The sequence below is a fragment of the Cryptomeria japonica genome, chromosome 2, assembly GCF_030272615.1.
Source record: "Cryptomeria japonica chromosome 2, Sugi_1.0, whole genome shotgun sequence".
Lineage (NCBI taxonomy): Eukaryota > Viridiplantae > Streptophyta > Pinopsida > Cupressales > Cupressaceae > Cryptomeria > Cryptomeria japonica.
In genome coordinates, this window is record NC_081406.1 from 318,773,065 (window position 1) to 318,779,107 (window position 6,043).

A 6,043-nucleotide genomic window follows, 5' to 3' on the forward strand; every position below is an offset into this window, starting at 1 on the left:
CATATGCTCCTAAGAGGTCATATGGTGTCTTGAGGGCCCATATGGTGTCCTAAGGGATCATATGGTGTCGTTAGAGTTCATATGGGGTCCTAAGGGCACACACATGTCTTCGAACACCATATGACCCCTTAGGACACCATATGACCCCTTAGGAAACCATATTGTCTTAAGGCGTTATATGGTGTCATAAGGGGTCATGTCGTGTACTACGATGTTAAAAGGGGTCATATGGTGTCCCAAGGGGCCATATGGTGTCCTAAGGGGTCATATGGGGTCCTAAAGACCCACACATGTTTTAGAACACCATACAACCCCCTAGGAGACCATATGACCCATTAGGACATCATATTGTCCTAAGGGGTCATATGGTGTCATAAGGGGTCATTCCATGTACTAAGATGTTAAAGGGGTCACATTATGTTCTAAGGGGTCATATGGTGTCGTTAGGGGTTATATGGGATCCTAAGGGCCCATGCATGTGTTAGAATGCCATATGACCCCTTAGGACACCATGTGGCCCATTAGGACACCATATTGTCCTAAGGGGTCATATGGTGTCATAAGGGGTCATATAGTGTCTTGAGGGTTCAAATGGTGTCGTTAGGGATCATATGGGGTCATAAGGGCCCACGCATGTGTTAGAACACCATATGACCCCTTAGGACATCATAGGATCCTAAGGAGTCATATGGTGTCTTAAGAGGCCATATGTTGTCCAAAGGGGTCATATGGTGTCGTTAGGATCATATGGTGTTTTAAGGGCCCACACATGTGTTAGAACACCATATGAACCCTTAGGACATCATATGACCCTTTAGGACACCATATTGTCCTAAGGGGTCATATGGTGTCATAAGGGGTCAAGTCGTGTACTAGGATATTAAAAGGGGTCACATGGTGTCCTGAGGGGCCATATGGTGTCCTAAGGGGCCATATGGGGTTGTTAGGGGTCATATGTGGTCCTAAGGGCCCACACATGTGTTAGAATACCATACGACCCCTTAGGACACCATACGATGCATTAGGACATCGTATTGTCATAAGGGGTCATATGGTGTCATAAGGAGTCATTTCGGGTACTAGGATGTTAAAAGGGGTCATTTCATGTACTACGATGTCATATGGTGTCTTGAGGGGTCACATGGTGTCGTTAGGGGTCATATGGGGTCCTAAGGGCCCACGCATGTGTTGGAACACCATATGACCCCTTAGGATACCATATGGACATTATATGGTCCTAAGGGGTCATATGGTGTCCTGAGGGGCTATACGGTGTCCTAAGGGGTCATATGGTGTCGTTAGGGGTCATATGGAGTCCTAAGGGCCCACACATGTTAGAACACCATATGACCCCTTAGGACACCATATTGTCCTAAGGGTTCATATGTTGTCATAAGGGCTCATGTCGTGTACTGGGATGTTAAAAGGGATCACACGGTGTCTTGAAGGGCCATATGATGTCCTAAGGGGTCATATGGTATCGTTAGGGGTCATATGGGGTCTTAAGGGCACATGCATGTGTTAGAATACCATATGACTCCTTTGTTGGATATTGGTTGGTGTGTTGTCATTGATGTCAACATATTCTTGTGTATTCCAATGTTACAATTTGGTTGGATGAGTTGGTTTATCCTGTGTGTTGCAAATGAGCTCATGTGCTTTAAAGGGTTTTTTATATGTTGTTTGTAGATGGTTTGATCCCATTTGCAGAGGTTTGCATGATGTTTTGATCAAGTTATGACATCCAGTATAGAGGATGTTATTCAATTGTTTGTGTTATTCAGTATTCTAGCTTATGCATTGTATTGTTTTGGAATTTCTATATCTTTAGTTGCAAATGTGTGGGATGTGCTCTTGACGTTGATATGTGTCATCAGTTCGATTGGTTCATGATTTGGAAATCCACAAGAAAATATTTCAGGTTGACAGTCAGTTATGGTAGTGTTCTTGAGCTCCGGTAGAGAGATGATGATGATTTTGGTAATCCAAGTTGTTGTGGTTGTTGTGGTGCAATTCACATTTCTTGTGAATGTCTCTAGATTGTGTTCTATGTGTATTGGTGGTCTGCATTGATTATTGTGCGCGTTATTGAAGATTTTCTTTGTGCGGTGACGTTCTTCGTGTTATGCAAAATTCTTGGTGGTTGTGTGTTGTGGATGACTAAGGCGTAATTGTTGGAAGTGTTCCGTATTTGTGGTATTGATTTGGGTCCAGACTATGTCTTAGCCGACATCATTTTGGTCCGCATGTATTGTTGTATCATGTGAGGTTATAATTTAGTTATTTGTATTGAGGGTTTAGCCGACCTTGAAATATAGGTTGAGGGTTTGTATAAATAAATGTAATAATCATGTAAGAAGTATGTCTGCAAGTGTCTACGATCTTTGAGAGTGTGTATGATCAAGTTGGATGTGCGAACAAGTGATTTTATCTTTCGAAAGTGTCAAGGAGAAGAGAAGTGTTGTAGAGCAAACTGTGTGCTTAACTAGAACTGTACTCAGGCATATGGAGATATTATTTCCATAGTTCATATAATCCGGATTGTTGTCTGAATGCTTTTGTAATTTAGTGAGACTTCCTATAAGGTAGTGAGCCTTCCCTTAAGGTTGTAGCATTTCCGGATTTCTTATTTGAGCAGTGAGCTCTAGGCAATGTGTCTGAATGCATGTGCATTCCCCATTGTAATATTTCATTTACTCCTAATAAGGTATTATCTCATTGTGGGTAGGTTCCCACCATGGTTTTTCCCTTAACTGGGTTTTCCACATCAAAATTCTTAGTGTTATGTGTGTTATTGATTTGAATTTGTTACATGTTTTAACTGTTAATTATCAGATCTGATTTGTGGTTTAAGTTGCAGTAAGTTTTTGTGCAAATTGATTCACCACCCCCCCCCCCAATCAATTTTTTGCATTGTTTCCAACATCCTTAGGACACATAATGAGAGAGTTGGGTAAGTATCAACAAAAGGAGAGAGGCAGAAATGTGGAGAGAGGTGAAGAGACCAACATAGAGATAATAATTAGGGGGGGGGAGGGGGAGGTGGACAAGGAGGGGAAAAGGGAAGTATACTTGCCCCTCTCCCCTCTCCTCCAACCCCCTAATTATCCCCATCTCTCTCTCTCTCTCTCTCTCTCTCTCTCTCTCTCTCTCTCTCTCTCTCTCTCTCTCTCTCTCTCTCTCTCTAATCTCTATTTTCCTCTCATTTTGTTGATACTTCCCTCTTCCCCCTACCTACTCTCTCTCGTTGTCTCTCCCCATCTCTCCCTCTTGTAGTCTCTATCGCTCTCTCCCACATCTCTCCCCCCTCTGCCCCTGCCTTCTTAGCAATAAAATTCATTGGGGAAAGACACTCCACACACCACATCAAAAACTACGATCCAAATATAGCTAACAAAAGAAAATAGAAATTAGAAAGATAATCAAGATCTATTATCAATAGAGAGAGAGATCTATACATAGATGAAAATAGAGAGGGAGAGGGAGCTACAAATAAAGAGAGAGGAGAGTAATAAAGAGAGGTAGAAGAGATTAGAGGGAGACATAGAGATGTATAAAGATAAAGATACAAATAAGGAGAAATATAAGGGTGAAGAGAGATGAAGAGCTAAATAGAGGGAGAGATACAAGGAGAAATAGAGAGAGATAGACATACCAAGAAAAGAGATAAGAGACATAAATAGAGATATAGATATTAAGGACTATGAAGAGAGAGGGAGAAACACTAAAGGACAAGGATGGATAGAAAAAGGGAGACATGTCTAGAGATTGAAAAGGAGAGAGGAAGATAGAGATAAAAATGAAGATAAAGGGAGATGGAGATGAATAGATATAGAGAAAGAGAGAGGCAAAGATATAAGAGATAGAGAAAAATGTATAGAGAAGATTAAAGGGAGTGAGATACAAAAAGGAAGAGATGGAGAGATATAAAGGGAGAGGAATATCGATAGATAGAGAAATGTAGATAGTGCAAGAGAGTGATAAAGAGAGAAATAGAGATTATAGATAGGGATAGATAGAGAGAGACAGAGAGACAGAAGGATATATATATAGGGGTTATAGAGAAGGATGGAGGGAGAGAGTCAAAGATATATAGAGAGGGAGTAAATAAAGAGATAAAGGTAGAGAAAGCGAGAGATACATAGAGAGGGTGATAGAGGAAGAGAGGGAGAGGTAGATTAATCATGTATAGAGGAAGATATATAAAGATGGAGGGACATATAGAAAGAGATATCGATAGGGAAAGAGATATAGATGTGAAGATGGAGGTAGAGATAGATATGGATAGAAAGTGATAGAGAGTAAGACAAATGGAGGGAGAGATCGAGTGAATAAGTGAGATTTAGAGATAATGAGATATAAATATATATGAAGATAGATCTATAGGGATATAGAGATAGAGGGGACAAGATGGGAAGGGAAAGGAGGTGATAGATACAAGTAATAAATAGGTATAAGTAGGATAAGATAGAGGGGGGAGATAAATAGAGAGGAGAGATTATTAGAGAGATATATAAATAAGGAGTGACTAGGATAAAGTGGCAAAGGGAGAGATGGGAATAGAAAGAGGGAGATAGATGTAGAGATAGATGTAACTTGGGAAATATCTAGATGGGATGAGAAAAGGAGTGAGATAAGTAGATAAGGAAGAGATGGATAAAATATATCTGTAGAAGTATAGATAGACAAGTGATAGATAGAGAAGGTGGTAGGAAAAAAAAAGACTTTGTATCCAAAATTTGTGAGTATTTAAAGTTTTAAAAATAAAGGATTCACTTCATATGATTATAATTGATTTTTGATCTACAATATAATAAAATTACCTTATCCCTTGGATAGGACTCTGAATTATCTTTCCAACGCCTGTAAAAGATCAAAAATTTGATAAGAAACGCAAAAGTTATGCCCATTTTACTAAAATGTGTTTTTTATGTTGAGAAAAACATATATCTGATTTGGAAAAATATGACATCACAATAATGATGTCATAAAACGGATATTCCTTAATATCAAATATCCATTATTAATGGATATCCATTTCGATTTGGTATTACCAAACCAAATTTAAATTTTGGCCGACCCATACAAAGAGTCAAATTGGATTTTGGTGTGTTTGGCAAAGTTTAAAATGCGTTTTTTTTCCCATTGCCACTTTTTGGCCCCTCATGATCCTGCACATACCCCTTTTACTAACTTTCGTACAAAATTTAGCAACATTGGTAAACCATTACAATCAGCATTAAAGACACTTATCGCAAACAAACTGATTGCACTGCCAAAAACAAGAGACTTCAAACCTAAAGTAAAACCATCGTGTTGGAATGACAACCATTTTTGTGATTATAATCGAAATAAAGGACATCAAACAAATCATTGTCAAAGACTCAAACATGTCATTCAAGACCTAATTGATAATGAGGTCATAATAGTGGATGGACATAAGACAAATGAATTGCACATGACATTCAAAACTCCACAACCAAACTATGAGAAGGGTGAACCATCAAACACATGTGATGGAAAAGGGAAAGAAAAGGTTAACTACGCTCACGCATATGAAAATGTGGCTAATGTTATCATCGTTAAAGAAAAAGCACATGCTTTCACTTGAAGCAAAGATGAAGAGACATTCTCGAGTTCAATAACCAACACAACATCCACTTCTAGACAATATAGCCTAGTAGATCAATTGCAGAAAACCCCTGTGCTAATATCAATACTAGAGTCGTTAAAACTTTCACCGACACACAAAAAGATTTTGGAAAAATATTTAGTAGAGACCACCATCTCTAAAGATTTGGATGTTGACCAATTCCAGGTCATGGTAGGACATCTAACAGCGCCTCATTGCTTATCCTTTACAGAAAATGACGACATGTCCTTGCAACATCCTCATAATGCTCTGTTACATATTGAAGTGCTTGTCCACAAAACATGTGTCAAACATGTGCTCGTAGATGGGGGAGCCGGCTAGAATATTTGTGCATTAATTCTAGTTCATGCCTTAGGATTTTCTGAAGAGGCTATGGATCCCAGGAAAAAA